At 39.5% G+C, this 22,457-nt stretch overlaps 1 long non-coding RNA gene across 1 annotated transcript in view; it reads left to right on the plus strand.

Annotated features, from left to right (window-relative positions):
• The window catches only part of LOC117086790, a 466,047-nt gene that overhangs the window by 313,049 nt on the left and 130,541 nt on the right, over positions 1–22,457 (plus strand). Inside the window, exon 6 of the long non-coding RNA XR_004438576.1 lies at positions 10,796–10,912. This is a non-coding gene — a long non-coding RNA (uncharacterized LOC117086790). The remainder of the gene's footprint in view (positions 1–10,795; positions 10,913–22,457) is intronic.

The raw sequence follows: 22,457 nt of genomic DNA on the forward strand, positions 1-22,457 counted from the left end.
TCTGACTATCTCTTCTAATCCTGGAGTGTTAGCATGTGCTTAGTAATTTTTAAGCTCCTGGGACCAGACTGGAATTGATTTCATCTGCAATTTGTCTAGTGACAAGTGCACTGTGGAAGAAAAATAAATATTCACTATAATTTTTATTAGTTCATGGCCCGTCATAAATCAAAGCTGTGAAAAGAGTTTAAGTAGCTTTTCCCAATCCCTGGGATTCATAGCTCTCTCAGTTATCATTTGAACAAAGGTGATAGCTGGACACCAGTGATACCCTGGGATGGTGAGCTTAAGGGAATTTAGCTTTTCCCTTCCTGCAAGCTTTAAAATGTGATGTCGTTAGGAGACTAGGGAGGGTGGACTTTTCAGTTTAAATCTCTCCCTTTCCCTTTGGTAGGACTCCCAATTTGAGACTTCATGGATGAATAAGTAACCTTAGTGAGTGATTTGAGACTAGAGTACATAAAAATGTGTCAATAGTTCAGGATGACTGATAGCTCCCTTGTAACCAAAGCCACCTGCAATTTTTTATAGTCCTGCAGCATAAGCCATCTTGAACAGATAATCAATTCTATTGCACAAACAGTCACTTTTGTTCACCAAGGAGGCCCACTTTTTCTCTCTTCAAGCAAGGCTATAAAAAAAAATAACCTACATCATCCAAATGATCAAAACTTCTGAAATATCAGGGCACTTGTAAAGCTAACCTTCTCTTCCACCTCTCTATACCTTGCCTCTCTCTTTCTTTTTTAGTGAAAGAACAGTGGACTCACTTATGCAGCTGTAACAAAGATCAGAGAGACCTGCACTGTCATGTGCCCATGCACACATGCAACTACACACACACACACATACACACCCTTTTAGAAGAGTGTTTTTTAGTCCAAGTATCATTCTTGCCCAGCCTTTGTCAGAATTTTGATCTTTAGAGGATTAGGAGAATATTTATTTATTTATTTTACTTACATAAAGTATTAAATGGCATTGCAGCAGCCGCCTAACCACAGCAGGAATTCATTCTTCTTCAGCTACTTCCTGCATCTCATTGAATTAAAAAGAGTGAGGATGTGATTTTGAAATCTGAATTTGTAAAGGGCGTGAGGTCTTCACTGAAAATACGATTGTGAATTAAAGGCTTTTGATTAAAGTAGACTTACAGATAAACACTTCGTCTATTTTTCCTCATCCATTAAAATACAATTATACTGTAGAGTCTGGTGCTGGATTTTATATTCATTTTTTTTCAATAGGGTGAACACAGTATCATCGTATTTGCCATTAGATTATTCAATGGTATTTATGTGCAAACTAAGTCATTCATTCATTTTACAAATACATTTTGAACTTTGAACAGGGCACTGACTTTTAGGTGCTGGAACTGGGGCTATAGTATTAAACCAGACAATTAAGTCCCTAGTTTAGGAGCTGACATTTGAAGATGTAGGTTAAGAGTTAGGGTCCAATGATTAAAGATCTAAAATTCTTTTAGTAGTAGCTGGGTCTCTAACAAATAATGATTTTGGAGGAACCACTAAACCTCAGAATTTAGTAAAGACAAAAACATTGGTAGTAAATGATTCTGGCTTGCTAGTTATAAAATATTATTTTCAGATCTAGATTTTGGCTTAAATCATGATTATTGTTGCTTAAACTTGGGCACTTTTGCGCTAGAGATCAATGTCAAATCCAACGAGTCGTAACCTTTCTGGTGTCTGAAAGAAAGCTTGGAAGCCATATAGAGCTCATGTGTTTTAGAGTAAAGTCAATTTGGGGATATGTTTTATTTTCATGTCATCTGTCCCCTAAAAGGACCCCTAAAGGTTGGCCCAATGACTGGGCCAACCACTACCCCCTTCTCAGGTTGAGTCACTGTTTTCAGGTACCATCATGGCCTAAATAGCGATTCTGAAAGTTTGGTTCATAAACCCCTGGGGTCCCTTTTCAGTGAATCTGCAGTGTTGATCTATTTTCGTAATAATACTAAGATGTTATTTGTCTTTTCCATTCTTTTTCTTTCACAAGTGTACAGTGAAGTTTTCCACTGTATATTCAGAACCACTGTATAACTCAGCAAGTCGCTATTTTCTAAACAACCGATGATCGATGTTACAAAATGATATGTTGGTAAAAGATCCATTCAAAATGCTAGATAAATTAATGGGTTTTAATATATCAGAGTATGAAAAGTTCACTGCTAGATGTTCAGATTCCTATATAAACTTCCAGTTGTTGAGTTTGGGCGTAGTATCAAAGAAAGAATATCCACAGTGATCTGAAAGGCTATTTCTTTAATCCTGTATTTGCCAACTAGGCATTTGTGTGAAAATGGGTTTTCTACACACGTCAACCAAGCATGATACCACAACAGATTGGATGCACCTATCTTCAGTTATGCTGGGCATTAAAAAAATTGCAAAGTAAAATAATACCACTCTTCTCACTAAATGTTTTAGGAAAATCTAATTATCCCTTATAAAAAATATATTATGTTAACAGTAATGGGTTATAAATTCTTTTTTTGGGGGGGGGACAAAGTCTCTCTCTGACTCCCAGGCTGGAGTGCAGTGGTGCAATCTTGGCTCACTGCAACCTCTGCCTTCCAGGATCAAGTGATTCTCCTGCCTCATCCTCCTGAGTAGCTGGGATTACAGGCATGCACCACTACTCCTGGCTAATTTTTGTATTTTTAGTAGAGAAGGGGTTTCTCTGTGTTGGCCAGACTGGTCTTAACCTGCTGACCTCAAGTGATCCACCCGCCTCGGCCTCCAAAGTGCTGGGATTATAGACATGAGCTACTGTGCCTGGACCATAAATTCTTTTTTAAGCAGTAATAAATATTAAGCATTTCTCAGTTTTAATTTGTGTCATGATAAATGTTATAAATTAAATCATGAGATATAATCTACATGAACTAAAGCACTTTGAAGTCCTCAATAAGTTATTTTTTTTTGAGATGGGGTCTTGCTATGTTGCCCTGGCTAATCTCAGTCTACTAGGCTCAAGCGATCCTCTCGTCTCAGCCTCCTGTAGCTGGGACTACAGACATGCGCCACTGTGCCCTGCCTCAGAATTTTTTAAGATTCATAAGGGTATCCTGAGATTAACCAATTTAAGAACCACTGCTCTAAAAGCAGTGTGTTAGTAAATCCATCTTCCAGGAAGTTGAAGCGTAGAGAAATTTGCACTAGTTACATTCCCTGGGGTCTAGGATCTGCTCCCAGTTCTCATTTTGAAGCAGAGTTTCAGGAAGTATAAGTCGGGTCTCCTTAATGGCTCAGGGCTTCCTGTTCTGTGTGCAGTGACAGAGGATGAAGACAAAAAGGCTGTAGTCCATAGCGTCCATTTTTAATTTCCAATCTTATATGCCCCAAAGTCATGAAATCCTCTAGGATGATTTCTGAGTTTCAAACCACAGCTACTGAAGACGGAGCATTTTACAAGGGCTGCATGACATTTATTCTGCTTAGAAGTGCAGCTTGCAGCTCCGCATGCTAAAAGGAAATCAAAACTGCTTCTCTGAAACATCTTCATCATCCATTTGGAAATGAGGAATTCAGCCTGCTCTGCTTCCACCCCTGCAGGAAGCTACACCAAGCTGACTTCTCAGTCTGGACTTGTTCTCAAGGTCACCCATGTAATTTTTTTTCAAAGCCTCAGCGTCCTTAGTATTCTCAGAGGTAATAGCACCAAACCCATCAGTCCTTTCCTTGTCCTCAATTTTCTTTTTGGCTTCCTGCAATTTTAATCCCAAGTCCTTACAGTTCTTTTCTGTAGAGGCTTAAGTGGCCCCATTTATGACCAATTTACAGCTAATATTTGATGTATTCTTTTAAAATAAGCCAAACAGTCCTCCACTCTACAGGCCTTGTAGCTTTGGACTTAATAAAATGAAAGGCCTGATAAGTGGGGTAAACTGATGCGTTTTTTGTTTTATGATTTTCGAAGAAAAATTAAGAGATCCTTAGAAATTGGAAGGAGGTAGATATTTGTTAATTTCAGAATCTAGTGCTGTTGTTAATAAAGGGAAAGAAATAGCTCTTTCTTCTGTATTGCACATTGAACCAATTTTTCTGAAGGGGCGAGAGGGAAGGAGGGAGGGGTAAGGAGGGTAGAGGGTAGATGAGTAAAGAAATCAGAAATTTTTCTGGGGGCTGCTTACTTCTAACCTCCTTTGGATGCCTTATCTCTGGCCCCTTCTGTAAGCTGATCCAGCTCATGTCAGCATGACACATGAACCACGCAAAGCTTCTTTTTAAAGAGATTTTAATTCCTGCTTGACAGGCTAGGCTGAAGCCCATGAGTGACAATAGATTTTTTTTTTTCTTTTAAAACAGAGTGAAAGCCACAGTGCACCTGGTATTTCATTGAACACCAGGGGTGTGTGTGTGTGTGTGTGTGTGTGTGTGTGTAATGTTTCTGGGAAGGAAAAAAACAGTTAACCTAAGTAATAAAATGTTTCAGTTTGCCGGGAGTTACGCTTTAAAAGAAGATATCCACCGTTTTTGGCCTGCGTGAAGACTGTTTATGCCCCTAAATCTGTTTTAAATCTTTTAAGAGTTTTATCACTTTCCCCCTTCTCATAAAAGTAACTCATTGCTTTATTTTTTTATTCTCGTCTGAAATTGCATCTTTAATTAGCTCCTGTGTGGTAAAGTATCAAACTGTCACATTTCATTTGATGAATTTCATCTCTTATACCCAAGATGTTTGGGGGGAACCGACTTATATTCAATATCCTGGGGGAGAATAGCTAGAAACTGGGACCATCCTTAAGCACTGTATGAGGCCCAATACAGAAAGACAAGGAAGTACTTTAGGAGTTGCCTAAATGTTCTCTTGCAAATATAAAACGAGCTTTGTTTTATTTATGACTGCCTGAATGAGTTCGGACAGCTGTAACAAAGTACCCAAGGGTGTATTGCTTATAAACAAGAGAAATTTATTTCTGATTGCTTTGGAAGCTAAAAGTCTGAGATCTGGGTGTCAGCATGGTTGGGTTCTGATGAGGGCCCTTTTCGTGACTGCAGATTGTCAGCTTCTTGTATCCTCACATGGCAGATAGTGAGTGAGAGCTTTCTGGGTCTCTTTTATAAGGGCACTAATTGTGTTCATGAGGACCCCACCCTCATGCTCTGATCACTTCCCAAAGGCTCTACCTCCTAATACCATCACACTGGAGGATAGGATTACAACATATGAATTTTGGGGGCCAGAGATTCCGTCCATACTAATGACCATAGCACATTTGAAATAGTTCTCACTTTCCACCGGTATTATGCATCGCCAGCGACTCAAAGGACTGACGGTAATAGGGATGACTCTGGTAATGGAGATATGATGGTGGTAGCATGATGAGGGTGGTGGTGATAGAGGAGTCTTCATTTATCAAATGGGGCACTAGACTTCGTGTGAATCACTTAACATACTTTTTTCTCATTTAATTTGCACACCAGCTCTGAGAACTTAGGTCATTGTCTCCATTTTACACAGATAGAGGCTTAGAGAAGTTCAGTGACCTACTCCTACCCAAAGCCATCCAGCTCAGTAACGGTGGAGCAGGATTAGAATTTATACTGATGACAAAGCCCTGCCTTATAACCCCCACTCCAGAGGTGCTTGTCTTCCTCAGGGATAGGCAGGGTAGGGATTTAGTTCCTCTTTCAGGGAAAACTAAGACACGAAAAGCTTGAATGATGCTCAGTGATACGCTTAATGTGAATGAACTTGGAGCCAGAGTGGAAACCATCTTACCATGTTGGTTCAACCAGTTTCTGAACAGAAGCTGTCTGTGTATGACAAGGGGAAAGGGGCCACTTGTAATTGTATAGTACACCTCAGGGACAGTATTTTCACAAGTACTGTCTTGATCTTCTCCGTATGCTTATGAGGTAGGTAGGTCTTATTGTGTCCATTTTGTGTTTCTTCAACTCCAGGGTTGGATTGTGCTTTGCTACTGATTAATTCTGGGACCTTGAGCAAAACCTGTGACCCTTCTGGGCCCCACGTTCCCCATCTTCGCTGTAATGGGGATGGGTGTCCAGTAAGGATACACTAGAATTTCTTTGATCTGTTTTGACAAAGCCACACATGGTTCTTAAAACTTTTATTACCCAATAATATATACATAAAAATTTTTTTGTAGTAAAGATGTGAACAGTTGTGTGTCCTACACACATTGAAAGATGACAAGCCATTGGAATACTACTTTAAACTCTGGTATCTGCTATGGCCAGGGAGTGAGCTGCTGTGTTGATAATTTAGCCTGATTATATTTTGATCATAAATAGATGACCAATTCTTAAAAAGCTGGTATTGCTGGCCCTCCTTCCTTCCTTCTTCCTTTCTTCCTTCCATTTGTCAAAAAGCCATTAGGCACGTCTCAGCAAGGAGACCTATCAGGGCAAATAAGTAAACATATTGAAGGTAACAGGAGTCGGACTTCTTACTGTGGGAGAACAGTTACAGATATAAAAAAGGGGAGAGCTAGAATGAACCCTGTATTGTGGGTAGGAATTTAAGGTTTCATTGTGAATGTGTGGATTTTGATATGTAGAAATTTTATAGATATAGAAATTTCAGTGTAGAAATAATATAAACGTTAAAGGGTATGCATGTCTATGAATAAATGCACACACACACACACCCACACACACCCACACCTCACACCCCACACCCATTTCCTAACTCTGTTCACTGAAAGGGCCAGGATGCAGTGACAGCCCAGTAAATATGAGCACATCTGCTACCCAGATTGTTGTTTCTAAATTCCAGTTTTTGCTTAAAGCAACTATGGGTCTTTGAAAAAAAATGTCTGGTTCTAGAGCTGGGAAAGAAAAGGTACAAGATGAACCCTGAATGTCTTGTGACAGAAGATACAGAAACTCTGAAAGAATATTGGGAGACGCCACAAGAATGCAGCAGTCAGCTTGAAGGGATTGTCACTAAACCCATGTGAAACCTGGAACAATTTGAGCACCAAAATGACAATGATAGTTACAGATTATATCCCACTAAACAAGAAATACATGAATCCACACTTGCATAAATAAATAAATGCATGAAAATGTGGGGAGAGGAGAAAATTCTTCCTTAAAATAGAACACTGTCTGATATATAGAAGGAATTCTGGAATTGGAGAGATTACCATTTGGCAGTCATCACAGTAATAATTAATCCAGGTAAGAAACATCAACGGATGTTAACAATAGTGAATACAGGTTGGATGAGGATCAGAATCTTTATATAACCATAAAGTATCTGTCCACAAATCCTTATGCATTTTAAGGGGAAACACAGGAGCTTTACTGGAGAAACTTGGAAGACACAACCTTACTCAAGTGATCAGAGATCTCATCAGCAGTGATGGGACACACAGTGTTCTGTGTCACTTGATGGGATGCAATGAGAAGAACATAGCATCTCTTCCAAACAATGCAGTCTTCAGATCTTTTCATGAGAACATATCTCTAATCCCAGTTCAGGGGCATTTTACAAATTAATTCACCTGCTGCCTTCCATAATATAAAGGTCGTGAAGGTCAAGGATACTATTCCAGATCAAAAGAGACAGAAGAGCGATGACAACTAAATAGAAAGTGTGATCCTGAAATGGATCCTTTGACTAGAAAGAGCATTACTGGGAAAGTTGGCCTAACTCGATTTGGGGTCTCCCGGTGAAGGATACATGAGAGTTCTTTGAACAACTCCTACAACATTTCTGCAAGTTTGAAATTCTTTTGACACAAAAAGTAAGACATACTTTGTACAGGAAATCTGAGCTTTTAGTTTTTACTTTATTTTACAAAGTTAAAAGGAATAGTTTCTGAATTCTTTTTTATTTTGGATTTTTGTAAGAATCTTACAGGGTATAATTATTAGACTTTTAGTTCTGAATTTCTGTGGTTGTGCAGAGAAGAATATAGTTTTATGAGATAGGGACTTTTCTGGATGTGTGATATCATTTGTGTCATTACGGAAATTCATTCATATTTGACTGGGAAAATAGTTGGAACCTTGGAGTGTCTTAAGGCCATTGTCGAGATATTTATGAGGCATTTTAGATTAATGGGATTATGAGTTGGTGTTCTGGAGTCATGTTTCCTGAGCTCAAATCCTGCGCCCACCACTTACCAGTGTGTGACTTTGAGCAAGTGAACTAACCTGTTTCTTGTGTCATCTATAAAATGTAGGTAACAATAGCACCTATCTCGTGTGGCTATTGTGCAGACCATCTGATTAATACTAGTAGAGTGCTGAGAAGAGTACTGGCTTAGAGAAAATGCTATGTTGTTGTTATTATTATCATCATTATATATTATTGCTGCTGCTGCTGCTGCTGCTGCTGCTGTTACTGTTGCAATATGGGTGTAATTTGTATAGCACAGGGAGGGGAACATTACACACTGGGGACTGTTGGGGAGTGGGGAGAAAGGGGAGGGAGAATATTAGGACAAATATCTAATGCATGCTGGGCTTAAAACCTAGATGACAGGCCGGGCACAGTGGCTCATGCCTGTAATTCCAGCACTTTGGGAGGTGGGTGGATCACGAGGTCAGGCATTTGAGACCAGCCTAGACAACATAGTGAAACCCCATCGCTACTAAAAATACAAAAAATTAACCGAGTGTGGTGGCAGGCACCTGTAATCCCAGCTACTTGGGAGGCTGAGGCAAGAGAATTGCTTGAACCGGGAAGGCAGAGGTTGCAGTCAGCTGAGACTGCACCACTGCACTCCAGCCCGGGTGACAGTGCGAGACTCCATCTCAAAACAAAAAACAAAAACCCCTAGATGATGGGTCGATGGGTGCAGCAAACCACCATAGCATATGTATACCTATGTAACAAACTTGCACGTTCAGCACATGTATCCCAGAACTTTAAGTAAAATTAAAAAAAAAAAGAAAAAAATAATAAAGGACATTTCTGAAGCAAAAAATAAAAAATAAAAATAATTGTGTAGCAAAGGCTAGAGAAACGAGCTAAAGGAAATTTCATATGGCAGTTTGTTAGAAGTTTGATCCCTCCTCACACTCTGATGATAGAAAGGCCGTTAATGCCATTGATTTTGGATGCTAACACCATGTACTGGTCCTTTAAGATGCTTTCTTATTTGCAAAGCCAGCTGCCACACCCAAGCACACTTTAGAGTTTCTTTACCCTTTATTCAGGGAAAAGCACACATTTTAAATGTTCAAGAAGAACAGCAGAAACAAGGCAGGATCAAAGCAAAATACAAAGAAAACAAGATTGGAGAATCAGAGAATCAAGATCCAAGGAAAAATGTTTACTTTGGCAGAAATACCTAGAAAATATAGTGACTGCAGGCCTTGTTTCAAGTTCACATATTGAATCTCAACATGTTTACTTATTTGCAAGTGTAAGTAAATGTATGCAGCACACTGAGTTAGCAAACATGGAATATCCCTGAAGGAGGGAGATGTACTGCTCATCAGTGTTGTCCACAGTGCACCCTGCATGCTACCACTTGCTCGGGCTCTCCAGCCTGTTCCTTTTCCTGAAAGGGCTTCCAGTCAAGCTCATGATCTATTATTATATATGATACTTAGAGAATATTGAGCATTATGCATTTTTATTTCTTTATGCTTTGTTTCTAAAAGGGTTCAAAGGAACAAATTTAGTTGTCTGTTATCCTAAGAAATGCTTAATTGTCCAGAATAGATCTTCATTAACAAAGTAGAAAGTGAAAGAAGACACCAGTGGGCAAAGAGAGAGAAGACAGGGATTTTGACTAAAGCCTAGAAGAATAGATAATGAATGACTACTCAGAAAGAAGGAAACATATTGGCGATGGAGGAGGTCAAGGGTTTCACAGTGTATGCTTTCTTTTTTAGAACTATAAGCACTTTTCTGGTCATCTAGCCCAAAAGCCTAAGTTTTTTAGGCACAGGAGAGTTTCAGATATATTGTGAACACATAGCCCATTGCTTAGTCCTCTATCTGAAATACCCAGGTTGTCTCCGCTTGATTCAGACTCTTGTCACGATCTCATCCTGACTATAGTATTTTGAATTTTAGATGATATTTACATATTTTGAGAAGCACTAGCAATGGAGTGGGAATCAACCATCTAGGATTCCTCATATCATCTAAGTTTTAAAACTCTTTACTAGAGTATATGGACGTATGTCAAGACAGTGTGTTAAGGTTGTTCTGTGATTAAGAACTCAGAACCTAGAGCCAGAATCCTTGGGTACAAATCGTGACTGTCATTCGCTAGCTGTGTTCCATTTTCTTCATCTGCAAAATGACATCAATGATAAGAAACAAATATGGGCCAGGCACGGTGTCTCATGCCTGTAATCCCTGCACTTTGGCAGGCAGAGGCGGGCAGATCACTTGAGATCAGGAGTTTGAGACCAGCCTGACCAACATGGCAAAACTCTATCTCTATTAAAAATACAAAAATTAACTGGGCACGGTGGTGCACACCTGTAGTCCCAGCTACTCAGGAGGCTGAGACAGGAGAATCGCTTGAACCTGGGAGAAGGAAGTTGCAGTGAGCAGAGATCACACCACTGCACTCCAGCCTGGGCCACAGAGTGAGACTTCATCTCAAAAAAAAAAAAAAAAAAAAAGAAACAAATGTGGTTACATACGAAAAAATACCAGCAATATAGGAAGCTTTTAAAAAATGTTAACTGGTATGTATTTGCCTAATGAGTAGAAATAAAAAACTTTAGTACTATTTGGAGACTTGGTATGTTTACATGATTCAGTAATAACTATGCAACACCTCTCCTTCACACAAAGTTCTAATAAATCATTGCTTTTTCTGTAGGTAAAATCTGCTGGTGGAGTCACTCCATTATTCTTATCTGTGGAGATCTAGATCTTGATTTGAAAGTTTCTGAGAAAATCTTCAACTCAGACTTGAGGTCAACTTTACCAACTGAAGGTAAAAGCTAATTTTATTCATTTAAGTATGAATTGCTCATTACTAAAGCATAGAAAATAAAGATCATTAACATGTCTTATTAACTAGAACGTATCAAATAGAATCCTGGTTTCTTGATGTTGAAAAAATTATGAAATACTAATAGAGAAAAATGGCCATGCGTGGTGGCACACGCCTGTGATCCCAGCACTTTGGGAGGCCAAGGTAGGTGAATTATCTGAGGTCAGGAGTTCGAGACCAGCCTGGCCAACATGGTGAAACCCTGTCTCTACTAAAAAATACAAAAATTAGCCAGGCGTGGTGGCAGGCGCCTTTATCCCAGCTACTTGGGAGGTAGAGGCAGGAGAATTGTCTGAACCTGGGAGGTGGAGGTTGCAGTGAGCCGAGATCAAGCCATTGCACTCAAGCCTGGGGAACAAGAGCGAGACTTCTTTCAAAAACAAAAAAAAAAAGAGAAAAAAGAGAAAAATAAGATACAATGAGTAAGGAGAAAAGCTTGTTTCCTGTTATGGTGATGGAAAGCTTTATAATGAGCATCATTGAATCCATTTTTTTTTTATTTTATTTTTTGGAGACAGAGTCTCACTCTGATACTCAGGCTGCAGTGCAGTGGCACGATCCTAGCTCACCACAGCCTTAAACTCCTAGGCTCTAGTGACCCTCTCGCCTCAGTCTCTCAAGTAGCTGGGATTGCAGGAACATGCCGCCACATCGAGCTAAGTTTTTTTCATTTTTTAAAAACTAGAGACAGGGTTCTCAGCCTGTTGTCCAGGTTGGTCTCAAACTCCTGCCTCAACCTCCCAAATTGCTGGGATTACAGGTGTGAACCACCACACCTGGCCTCATATCCTTTTTTTATATCTACAGTACCCAGTTGTTGAAATAATCTTAAAATTTGAGGAAAACAAATAAACTAAGAAACAACCTGCTGCAGGACTGGAGCAGTTGGTGAACAGAATAAGAGAGTATTGAAAAAGATGCAAATTTTTCTGTAAAAACCAGCAGGTGGTAAGCCTGCTGCCTGGAGCCAGGAGACTGGACAGTGGAGAAAATCTCTTCTGAGATGCTCCTATTCATTTTATGGTTAAGTAAATTATTTTACAGTGTTAAACATGGATGTTGTTGTTGTTTTTAAATAGGGGGAAACTTCCAATAACTGGCTTATTTTCTCATCAGTCTGTGTCTCCTGTTTTTCAGAGGTTGTTCTTAACGTCCTGCATTCACCTCGAATTTCCTACCCCTCCAAGTTGCCAGTTACTGCCAGTCAGAAAAGAAGCTTTAGATGTCAACTCCTTCAAATTTTGCCTCCAGGCCTGTACAATTAACCTGTACTCACTTTCAGTGCTTTGTCACTAGTGAAAGGCAAACCACATCCCAGTCTCACTTAGTTCCTTCTTCTCCTGCTCTGGAACCACCTCCTCCTCCCCGCTCCGGAACCATCTCCTTCTTCCTGCTCTGAAACTGCTGAAACCCACCTCCTTCATCCGGCTTCGGAACCACCTCCTTCTTCCTGTTCTGCAGCCTGCCTCCTCCTTCCTGCTCAGAAACTTGCAAAACCCACCTCCATGTTCCTGCTCTGGAACCACCTTCCTTTTCTTGCTCTGGAACCTGCCTTCTCCTTCATCTCACACTGAGATTTGCTTCCTCCTTCCTGCTCTGGAACCAGCCTCCTCCTCCCTGCTCTGGAACCACCTCCTCCTCCCTGCTCTGGAACCTGCCTTCTCCTTCCTGCACTGGAGTCTGCCTGCTCTTTCCTGCTCTGGAACCTGCCTTCTCCTCCTTCCTGTACTGGGGTCTGCCTGCTCTTTCCTGCTCTGGAACCTGCCTTCTCCTTCATCTTGCATTGGGATCTGCCTCCTCCTTCCTGCTGTGGAACCTGCCTTCTCCTCCTTCCTGCCCTGGAACCTGCCTCCTCCTTCTTGCTGTGGAACCTGCCTTCTCCTTCATCTTGCTCTGGGATCTGCCGCCTCCTCCTGCTCTGGAACGTGCTTTCTCTTCCCTCCTGCCCTGGAACCTGCCTCCTCCTTCATCTTGCCCTGGAACCTGCCTCCTCCTTCCTGCTCTGGAATCTGCTACTCCTTCTTCCTGCTCTGGAAGTGCTGAAACTCACCTCCGTATTCCTGTTCTGGAGCCACCTACTTCTTCCTGACCTGGAATCTGCCTCCTCCTTCTGGCACTGGGATCTGCCTCCTCCTTCCTGCTCTGAAAACTGCCTCCTCTTTCTTCCTTCTTCCTGCCCTGGAACCTGCCTCCTCCTTCCTGAGCTGGGAACTACCTTCTTCCTCCTGCTCTGAGATTGCCAAAATCCATCTTCACGTTTCTGCTCTGGAACCAACTCCCACTTCTTGCTCTGGAACCTGCCTCCTCTTTTCTGCTCTGGAACCTGTCTTCTCCTTCCTGCTCTGAGATCTACCTCCTCCTCCTTCCTGCACTGGGATCTGCCTGCTCCTTCCTGCTTTGGAAACTACCTCCTATCTGCTCTGGAACTTGCCTCCTCTACTACTCTGGGATCTGCCTTCTCCTTCCTGCTCTGGAACCAATTCCCTCTTCTTGCTCTGGAGCCTGTCTCCTCCTTCCTCCCATCCAAGTACTAACCAGGCCCGACCCTGCTTAGCTTCTGAGATCAGATGAGATCGGGTGTGTTCAGGGTGGTATGGCCATAGACAGTCTCCTTCTCCTCCTTCCTCCTCTGGAACCTACCTCTTCCTCACTGCTCTGGAACCTGTCTCCTCTTTACCACTCTGGGATCTGCCTCCTCCTTCTTGCTCTGGCATCCGCCTCCTCCTTTCTGCTCTGGAACCCACCTCCTCTTTACTGCTCTGGGATCTGCCTCCTTCTTTCTGCTTTAGAACCCGCTTCCTCCTTCCTGTGCTAAAACCTACCTCCTGCTTCCTGCTCTGGGACCCGCCACCTCCTTCCTGCTCTGGGATCTGCCTCCTCCTTCCTGCTCTGGAACCTGCCTCCTCTTTACTACTCTGGAATCTGCCTTCTCCTTTCAGTTCTGGAACCCGCCTCCTCCTTCCTGCACTGGTACCTGCCTCCTCATTCCTGCTCTGCCATCTGCCTCCTCCTTCCTACTCTGGAACCTGCCTACTCCTTCCTGCTCCAGAACCTGCCTCCTGCTTCCTGCTCTGAGACCTACCTCCTCTTCCTGCTCTGGAACCTGCCTCCTCCTTCCTGCTCTGGGATCTTCCTCCTGCTTCCTGCTCTGAGACCTACCTCCTCTTCCTGCTCTGGAACCTGTGTCTTCTTGTGCTGGAGCCCACCTCAGTTTCTCCTTTCTCCTTATCAGCTATCATTTTTGTCACTTCCCCCTTCTTTTTCTTCCTTTTGATTCCTTTGTTCCATATTTTCAAATATTCACTATTATTTTTTTCTTTTTTAAGAGATTATTTATATGCTACACAAATATTTTCACATGTAGAATTCAGTGGTTTTTAGTATATTCACAAAATTGCATGACTCTTCATGATGTAAAATTCCATGATCTAATTTCAGACTTTTTTTATCACCTCAGTGAGAAACCCATGCCCATTAGTAGGTGCTCCCCATTTTCCTCTTCTTCTCAGTCCCTGGAAACCACTAATCTACTTTCTGTATCTGAGGATTTGCCTATTTTGGGCATTTTATGTAAATGGTATCATACAATTTATAACCTTTTGTATCTTACTTTTTTCACTTAGCATAAGTTTTTAAGGTTTGTCTATGTTCATACATGTGGTAGCATGAATTGCTATTTTGTTCTTTTTTTATGACTGAATAATATTCCATTTTGGAATGGAGCACATTTTGTTTATTGATTCATCAGTTGAGAGACATTTGAAATGTTTCTACTTTTTGACTGTTTAGAATAATGCTGCTATGAACATTCATGTACAAGTTTTTATGTGGATGTATGTTTTCAGTCCTCTTGGATGTATATTTAGGAGTGACATTTCTGGGTCATAGGGTAATTCTATACCTAACATTTTGAGGAACTGCCAAACTGTCTTCCAAAGTGGCTGTACCCTTTTACCTTCTCACCAGTAATGTATGAGGTTTCCAATTTCTCTATATCCTTCCTGTTACTGGTTATTGTCAATCTTTTTAAATATAGCCGTCTTAGTGGATGCAAAGTGGTTACTTATTTCCTAGTCTCTCTTTGACACCACTTCTTTTGGGGAATTCTTCTGAACACCCTGAAATCCTTTCTCTCCAGGTTGTGTTAAATGTCCCTGTATTAGTCCGTTTTCACACTGTTGATAAAGACATACCTGAGACTGGGTAATTTATAAAGAAAAAGAGGCTTGGTGGATAGTTCCATATGGCTGGGGAGACCTCACAATCGTGGTGGGACTTCTTACATGGCAGTTTCAAGAGACAATGAGAGAGCCAAGCAAAAGTGGTTTCCCTGTATAAAAACCATCAGATCTTGTGAGACTTATCACTATCATGCGAACAGTACGGGGGAAACTGTCCCCATGATTCAATTATCTCCCATTGGCTCTCTCTCATAACACATGGGAATTGTGGGAGCTACAATTCAAGACGAGGTTTGGGTGGGAACACTGCCAAACCATATCAGTCCCTCCTGTATATTTCTCAGGCACTCTGTCCTTGTAGCATCCCTCATCACACTGAATCATCATTGTCTATTAACTTTATCTCCTCCATTAGAGTGTGAACCTGTTAGATAGAGTACCAAAATATTCCTGTGGTATTTCCTAGGTTAATACAATGCCTGACACAGTTACTTAGTCTCATCTTTTTGTTGGGAGTGGGATGGGGGGAGACTTATAGACAAGACTTCACAGCATTATTACTTAATCCCCTAAATACAAGAATGAAAATATTCACTAATATTGTTTATTAGTTGATATCTAGTTAGAAGGAAAAGACAGGATTTTTTAGCCTATGTGTTTGACTTTTTATTTTTATTTTATTTTATTTTTTTTTTGAGATGGAGTTTCGCTCTTGTTGCTCAGGCTGGAGTACAATGGCACGATCTCGGCTCACCACAACCTCCGCCTCCCAGGTTCAAGCGATTCTCCTGCCTCAGCCTCCCTAATAGTTGGGATTACAGGCATGTGCCACCACGCACAGCTAATTTTGTATTTTTAGTAGAGACAGGATTTCTCCATGTTGGTCAGGCTGGTCTCGAACTCCTGACCTCAGGTGATCCGCCCACCTCGGCCTCCCAAAGTGCTGACATTACAGGCATGAGTCCCCGCGCCGAGCCATGTTTGACTTTTTATAAAGTTTTTTTTTCTTTACTGTTGTACTACTATGGTACTGTCCCTTAATTCACCAAGAAGTTGGAAGGAAAGAAATAGGGATGCTATAAAATATCACCGTAAGGGGAAAATGCCTAGGTGATTTTAAAAGTATAAGTCAATTAGCCATTTTACTTTGATTTTTTAAAAGCTTGACTGATTGAGAACCAACTGTTTCTTTTAAAAAAGAAAATACCAGTTACATAGATTAGACTTTAAAGATTTCAAATGCAGATAGAAGTCAAGAACAATATCGTAAAGTTTATGGATCTTCAAAAATGATGTGTTTCGCTGTAAGTATCAGAAATCGGAGATTCATTTGCATCAGGGTTGAACAGATAGGGATCAGTGCAGGGGAACAAAAGCTAGAAGTAGAATTAAACATAATTAAAGATTTTAAATGTAAGTTTGAATTAAAAAGTACATCCGGCTTGAAGGCTGACTCATACTAAATTATAGTACCCTGTGCATAAGTACAGATTACAAGGCATATTTAATTAGTTCTTTTGAGAATTTCTCCCTACAAACCTATTGGTTTTTATAATCAATATTTAGATAATGTTGTTTCTTTTTTTTTTTTTCCTGATTCCAGAAAGACTTGTTTTAGCGTTTTAGATTTTTCTTAATTCAAATGAAGTTACACTTGGACTAGATAGCCATTCTCTTATTTGACAGTGTTTTCAGTGTATTCTTGGAAATTCTATCTAGCTTCCTTGCTATGGTTTTTATATGCTTCTGGAATGATGAGGAAATGGGGGAGGGAAAGAAAGAAGCAAATGTAAGTTGGACCCAGATCAGTGAGATAGTATCAAATGGGGCCAAAATGAATTTGGCAGATGCTTTTCTCATGTTTCCCACTGGAGCATGCACATATTGTTACTTGGAATACCACTTGCATTTCTTTCATTCTTGTAAGATTTTTCTTCAGCTTCAGTAACAAACTTTAACTTTAAATAGGAGCCAGGAATGAATATTGAGAATTAAAAAAAAAATGTGTAAATGTACTTAGAATGGATATTTTGCCGTGAAGGTTTGGTTGGTAAAGGATATAATAGACGTCTTTTAACTGTAGGAATGAAAGTGTGGAGGGGCAGAGATAGTGGAAAGTGTGTCATGTTTAGAGATCTGAGTTTGAATTCTCATTTTACCATTTAATAGTGGTATGACTTTGGCAAAGTAATCTTTAAGAGTCTATCTTTCCTTATTTATAAAACAAGAAGATCCTTTTTCCTCTGTAGTGCTGATTATAAGTGAATTTAGTGACAGATAGAAAACATTCAATAAATGATTGCTATTTCAAAATTGTCATATTTACTAAAAAAAAACGTAGTAATTCTTCGGATAAAAATGTAAATTTTCTTATCAAATGTTCTTTTAATGTCAGGTAGGCATTTCAGTTTCATGATGCTCAATGTACATATTGCCGGTAGCTGTATTTCCTTGGTTCCTGTATGTCAGCATGGTAGAAAAAGACAAATATGATAAAACTTTGAATGTGGGAGCACACAAATTTATATAGATGAAATTGTACAGTACCATGTACTTCATTAATATGCACTTAATAAAGTTTATTAAAATTGAATGAGAGTTGAAGGGATTCAATATCATTTTATTTCTTGCAGTATTTAGGTTACTGCAGACAACTGAGAATTAGCTTTTTTTAAAAAAAAAAAAAATGTATCCAAAGGAGAAAGATGCTGTATAACTTTCCAAAAAGTCTGTTCCCGTATTTTAAAAAGACACTTGTAAGTTTAAAGGAATCTTAGGCCTCAAGGAGGTGCAAAACTTTTACAGAGTTCTCATGTACCCTTCACCCAGCTTCCCCAATGATACTATCTTTAATATCCACAGTACCATTATTAAAACCAGGAAATTGTCATTGTTAGTTTACACCTTCAATGCTTAACCCATTTTAGTGTTTTTAAGTGGAGGAAATTCTTTTTGATGTCTTGCTTAATCAGTTTTCTCCTACATATACTTTTTGAGTGTCAGTATACTAAACAGAAAGATATTTTGAAATTAGAAACCATTAGGCTCAAATCTTGGCTCTGCCTCTTATTCCTATGCAACTCTGAGGACCTTGCTTAGCATCGATGATGGTTTGGTTCTTCATTTGTAAAAGGTGCTGTCACTTACCTTGCAGAGTTGGCATAAGGATTAGCAATTGTGTATTGTCAAGAGCCTTTTCAATAAATGATGGCTTTTGGAATAACTGTTCTCTTGCTATGTTTTCATCAAAAATTGAAAAGAGCTGGCCATTATCTTTAACATAGCATGTGTACTTTGTAGACACCTGTCATTTCAGGACCACTAAATGGTAAATATGCTAAAACAACTTCATGGTTGCTGTAGCCCTTCCTTTCTTACTACACCTGTTATGGCCTGCTTGTTTTGCTCCCTGGTCACCTACTTTATCTGCACCTTTTTTTCCTAGCCTATAGACCAAAAGCTACTCCTCTCTATGTACAGATAATATTTCTTCTGCCTTTTGTTATATGGATTCTAGGAAATGTAGTTCTTTTTAGTTTTTTGTTTGTTTTCTTTTATATAACTTCTTCCAACTTAATTCTGTTTTACAAGCAGTTGATGATAGCCCTAGATAGATGCCTGTTTCAAACCCAGGCTGATACAGCTGGCTCTTGAGTATTCCTGTACAAAAGCTGCCCTTCAGGAAACATTGTGTCCAGGGCTGCTGCCTCCCTCCGCTTGCAGACCTGGTACTCTCTGCATCTAAAACTGGTCACTCCTTCTCATCTCTCCACTTGGGCACAGCTGCAAAGGTAGAAACAGAGTTCTGCACCCCACTTTTTGCTGTACCTTAGTTAGCCCAGAAGCATCTACCCCTGTGTAGCTCAGAAGTGTATAGTACTATTTAAATACTTAAAATTTGCTATGTTCTATATTGGCCAAGAAATGTCTTCTGATAAGAGCTTCTGGTAGGAAGAGGACCTAAAGCTGCCCTCACAAGATGATATTCGGTTCATTTGGAATAGAAAGTTTTGTTTGCTTTTAATTTTTATTTATTGAACTGAAAATTGGAAACAGCCCATTGACTTTTCTATCTTATACAGCATCTCCTCCTACACACGTTTAGCTTCCTGCTCCCTTGAAATCTGGGTGACCTACTCCTGTTTTCAAGTTTTTTCTATTTTATTATTTTGTTCCTTAGCATTTCTGCCTTTTTTGTATCTTCCAAGTTTCCATTTCAAAGGAGAAGGATTATATTTTTATATGTTTACCTCCCGTTTGAATGTGTTTAAGGAATGCTTAGAAATGTTCCTTTATGTTTTAAAATATCCCTTCTGCTTAAGCAAGTGGCATATCATTTCCTGCTTTAGTTCTGGCCTCAGTCTGACAGGCCAGGGCTGAAGTAGGGGTGAAAAGTTCACCATCCGGAAGTGCTGTTGAGGTCAGAATCACGTGATGAGGAGTCGACCCAGACTCCTGGTAATTCCCTGAGAATGTGAATCTCTGGGAGAAGGAGCACAAGAGAGAGTTTTTTCTCAAGTCGGCTGCCTGTGCTCAGGCTCTTGCTTATAATTCTTAGTTTTATGGCACTGTTATTATTATTCTTCCAGGAACTCACTGTAATGCCTTTATTATTGTCTGCATCAGTGTTTTTAAAAAGTAAAATTGTAATGCATTGCTAGATTATACAATGAATTTTGTGGACAGAGATCAGTATTAAAAAATAAAAAAGGAAACAGAAAATGTAAACAGAGTGCATTATATGGAATAAGAATATGTGTATTTTGTAAAACTCTTGTTTGATACATAGATCTATACACACAGACACACACAATCTCATAGGTCTCTACTTATTTGCATATGGGTACACGCTGGCAGGTGTACATTCTCCTTCATCCTCATTCCTAGTCATTCGAGAACTCAGTCGTGCAAAATGCATGCACTTGTCAGTGGATGTGTTCTTACAAAATTCACATAGTTTCATATTTGGAATTTATTGTAACTGCATTTTAATTCATGTGAATGTGAGTTATATATCTCATTTTGTTTCTTTGTATTTTCTCCACTCAGTATTCTGTTTTAAGATCCATGGATAGTGTTATGTGTACATCTAATCCATTGCATCCAAATGCCCATAGTTGTTGAAGTGCACCTAGAATACATTTTACTTCTGTTCTCTCTCAGGGATGGACACCTATATTGTCTCCATCTCACTTCACCATGAACACTACTGTGAACAGCCTCAGATATATCCCTTACTGGAAAGTACCAAGGGGAATTTATTTGGGCTGTAGCCTAATAGTAGACTTGCTGAGCCAGAGGGCTATGTACCCAGCTCAGATACTGTATATAGCATAATTTCAAAAAGTACACTGGTTACCTCCGGAATGATTCACCAGTCAAAGCACGCACCAGCAGTATGAATGCTTATTCCCACATTCCCGCCAGTACTTAGCATTATTAAGCTTTCTAATTTTCCCTATTTCTGTCTAGTGAGTGTAAAATGATATATTTTGTGTTTTGTTTTGTTTTTATCTGACTATTGATGGATTTGATTATGTCTTCATGGACTTGGTTTTTTTTTTTTTTTTTTTTGATTTTTCTCATCTGTAAATTCCCCTTCAAATTCATTGCACATTTATCTACTGGAAATTTTTTACTTTTCCTATTGATTTATAGGCACTCTTTGTATAGTCCAGATAGTCCCTATCTGGTTTTAGACATTACATGTATTCTCCTAGCCTGTCCTGTTTCTGTTAACTTTTGTCTCTTGTACTTTTTATTGAATGGAAGTCTTTAATTTTGATGTAATTTAGTTTATCAATATTTTACTCTGGGGGCTTTGCAAAATATTCCCTCTTCTTCTGATACAAAAATTATCTATTAATACCAGTTTTATAGTTTTATCTTTCACAATTAGGACTTTAATCTATCTGAAGTCCACATGTGTATGTGGTGATAGGTAGCAATCCATTAATTTTTCATATGGTGATTCTGTTTATTTAGGCTGGTGTTGCCCTTCAGCTCTCTGATATGCTCCATTGGTCTTTCTGTTCTCTCACTGAAGTTTATGCTGTTTTGTTACTATGGCTTGGTAGTATATTTTACTATCATCTGGTAGAGTAAGTCCTGCTTATTGTTGTTCTTTTTCATAGTGGATTTAGGTATCTGTGAACTTTTCTTTTCTATATGATATATTTTTTTTTTTCTTTTTTGAGACTGAGTCTTACTTTGTGCCCAGGCTGGAGTGCAGTAGTGTGATCTTAGCTCACTGCAACCTTTGCCTCCCTGGTTCATGTAATTCTCCTGCCTCAGCTTCCTGAGTAGCTGGGACTACAGGTGCATGCCACTATGCCTGGCTAATTTTTGTATTTTTAGTAGAGACGGGGTTTCACTGTATTGGCCGGGCTGGTCTTGAACTCCTGACCTCAAGTGATCTGCCTGTCTTGGCCTCCCAAAGTGCTGGGATTACAGGCGTGAGCTACTGTGTCTGGCCGTATATGAATTTTGAAATAAATGCAATCGAATGAGTTCTTCAAACTATAATTGAATTTTGATTGGAATGTTATTGAATTTATAAATCAAAATTGAAGAACTAACATATTTTTGGTAAGTTATTGAATTTATAAATCAAAATTGAAGAACTAACATATTTTTGGTAAGTTATTCCATCTAGGAGCTTTCACTATCTCTCCATTTATCTCAGCATCTTTCATGTAGCTTATTAGAGTTCAATGATTCTCCATAGAGGTACAGGTGTTCTTGTTCATACTTGAAGCCAATAGAAGATGAAGACAAATAATATACACAACCCATAAAATGATTTTAAAATAAAAATTGAGGGTTTAGCCGTTGTTAAAGTAGTAATATCCTTTGATTGCAGATATTTATGTTAGAAGAGATCGTAAAGATAATGTCAGAGACTCCAACATTTTGAGTATCCCTAATTCTAAAACCTGAAATCTGAAATACTCCAAAACCTGAAACTCTTTAAATGCTGACATAAAGTTCAAAGGAAATGCTCATTGGAGCATTTCGGATTTTGGATTTTTGCATTAGGGATGCTTAACCGGTAACGTAAATATTCTGAAATCTAAAAAAAATCCCAAATCTGGAACACTTCTGGTCCCAAGCATTTCAGATAAGGGGTACTCAGCCTGTATAAATAAGAAAACTAGTCATCAGTGAGGGACTAGTTTTTTTTGTTGTTGTTGTTTTTGTTTTAATATTATAAGGAATGACTCGCTCAAGATTACAGAGTTAGACAGTGAGAGAACTGTCTAACTCTACCTTTCTTTCTCTTTGTAGAGTTAACGTTGAGGTTT

This window comes from Trachypithecus francoisi, unplaced genomic scaffold (assembly GCF_009764315.1).
Source record: "Trachypithecus francoisi isolate TF-2019V2 unplaced genomic scaffold, Tfra_2.0 Lachesis_group10, whole genome shotgun sequence".
Classification (NCBI taxonomy): Eukaryota; Metazoa; Chordata; class Mammalia; order Primates; family Cercopithecidae; genus Trachypithecus; species Trachypithecus francoisi.